The following is a 2,750-nucleotide window of genomic DNA, read 5'->3' as shown; positions in this document are numbered from 1 at the left end:
TCTAATCACCTGACCAACGTACGAATTTGAAAATTACATTTGACATTATATCCCTAATTTCCTTCTGCTATTAAATTTAATTCTAGTATTCATTACTTCTTTTTTTTCCTCAAATTGCTCTTTTTGTGTTTGTTCTCTGCTGTTATGGGTGACCTAGAAAGGAAAAAATAATTGGGTTGAAATCTGCTCTTCTCTATTTGAAATACAAATTCTGTTTTCCCATCCCCATTTTTACAGCTCCCAGGCATACAAAATATTACTTCCTCTCTCTCTTGCTTGTTCCCTGAAAAGCTGTGTGAAGGATGCAGGAGAATGGTCAAGAAATCTTCTCACCACTCAATTCAAGGAACAGGAATTGCTCAATCCTTTAGCAGGTATCTTTTCTGAAAGTGATTATTAGGATAAGTATTTTAAATAAGGATAATTGGTATTTTAAGCAGTATCAAAATGTTTCCACATATTCATGTTTTATACCTTTGGTACATTGATGTCATATGCCTGATGAAACTTCACTGAAGTCTTCTAGGAAAAGGATAGATTAAAAAGCAGCTTCTAGGGAAAAGAAATAAGCAGAAGAATAACCCAATCAGCCTATCTTTATAAAGAACAAGAAAACATAAATTCTTTTCTTACTTTTTTATGAATCTTCTTTTTAACAACAGCCATCTTTTCCAGCGCTGCCTGCATTTCAGTTCCAGGTGAAGTCTAGCATTATATCATACGTTAAATGCCACCTTTCATACCCAAACCACTTCAACATAATGCACCATAAAAAACATCAGCATACACTTTCCTGTGGCTTTCCAAAAAGTAACCTCTCCGTCACAACTCGGGTAACTAACTAGTTACTTGCTGTCCCCATGAGGTAGCTGCTGCTTGGCGTGTCTGAAGCAGAATAAAGGTGGGGTTAGCAAAGATGGTTTTGCAGTGGCAGCAGCTTTTAGTGCCTGACTATCCAGTGTTCACTCAGGTACATTAATTAAAAAAAAAAAAAAAAGGAAAGCCTGTAAGAAAGATGTTACGGCACCAGCGTCAGATCCAAAAAACTTCAACTTTCAACTCCGAGTGTCAAAGCTGCTTCTAATGTTTTGGTGTCCACCCACCCCAATTCCTGCATTCAGAACTATCCCAGGCTGGCAGCACTCGTGTTTGTTTAGGGAAGTCCCTGCACACAACCTTTTCCTGTACTGTCCCCCATCAGGTGCAGCATTATTTGTCTCTGATAACACAAGTAAACTTAATTTAAAAAGGGATGAGGCCATGCGTTTTCACAGCATAAGGAAGTGAGGCTGGAATAGTCAAAAGGTTGTGGAATTAACCCCAGCACTAAAGTGTCCAGCTCTCTCAGGCTACAGCCCCTGTGAGGTTGGATACTTGCAGACGTTTGCAGGCAGGCTCCCAGCCTGCTCCTGCAGAATCCCAAGGGTGCACATTTACACTGCAGTGAGCCCGTTCCCTCGCGCTTCAGTGGGCTTTCACATCACTTGTCCACCACAGAGGAAAGATCTTCTCTAAGTCCCCACCCCAAGGCATCCCAACCTTCCCAGCACCTGGGGATGCAGCACAGCGGCAGCGTAACACTGACATCCAGTGGATGAAAACCCGCAGTTTCGCAGCCAGCTTGGTCCCGGGTTTTGACAGAAATCGCAGTGGGGGAGCTATGAAAAAAAAACCAGGAAGAACTATTTTGTCCATAAGCGTTTGGACTTTATGAGAGCCAGGCACTAGCCTGGGAGCTGTGAAGCCCCCAGAGCCAGAGGCGAACCCAGGTGGGAATTTCTGAGTCACCTGTTATCATTTCAGACAGACCAACAAGCTCTGCTTGTTTTCTATGCTTTGTGTTTGCTCCGTAGCATGAAACTACAGGGATGATGGAATATGATTCCTTTTGCTCCTCTGAAATGAAAATGTCTAGTTCCCTATGGTTCTGCAAAATACATCATATTGCTTCACCTTGCTTTCTGTGCCCTGCTACACACAAGTGCACCAAAATCCTCAGCAAAACATAAGAAAGAAAACCTGCAAAAGAACTCCTATAAGGGGAAAGGGAATCTAAACAGGAAAATAGTTATTTTGTTGGGTTTTTGGTTTACTTATGGCAAAGACAGGGTCAGCATCTTGGATATATCCTTCTCTCCCAGTGCATGCAACCTGGACTCTCAGTGTATTAGTGATTTCTAACACCAAGAAAAATACATGTGGATGTAGACAGGATATAGACAGTTCCTACTCAGTGACTAAACAATGAGGAACAGAGGCAAGGTGCTTCCCCAATTTATACTACTATTTCCTATCGATTTATACAGTGCCTTTTGTATTCCTTAAAGCTTTACAGTAACAAGTTCGTATATACCCTGCATAAAGTCTTATTCGTATTAATGGGGCTCTTTCTCCACCAGTCGATATGAAAATCAATTGCCATTACTGAATGGGGAAGCCATCAAGAGTCACTGCTGTTTACTGACTTGTGTAGCCCCAGTTCACGTGGATCTTGCCTGCTGTCCGTGCCAGCAGCACACAGCTTTGCTGTGCCGGCTGCAGTCCTCCCTGGTGGTGACCAACCTGTGGAGGGCTCTACAGCTCTTCCAAGACAGACCATTTTCACTGAATGCCCACAGACCCGTTCACTAATATGACCAGCACACAGCTTTGCTGTGCCGGCTGCAGTCCTCCCTGGTGGTGACCAACCTGTGGAGGGCTCTACAGCTCTTCCAAGACAGACCATGTTTTCACTGAATGCCCATAGACCC

Source organism: Eurypyga helias, unplaced genomic scaffold (genome assembly GCF_000690775.1).
Source record: "Eurypyga helias isolate BGI_N326 unplaced genomic scaffold, ASM69077v1 scaffold13261, whole genome shotgun sequence".
Classification (NCBI taxonomy): domain Eukaryota; kingdom Metazoa; phylum Chordata; class Aves; order Eurypygiformes; family Eurypygidae; genus Eurypyga; species Eurypyga helias.
Note: the sequence above shows the minus strand (reverse complement) of the source record.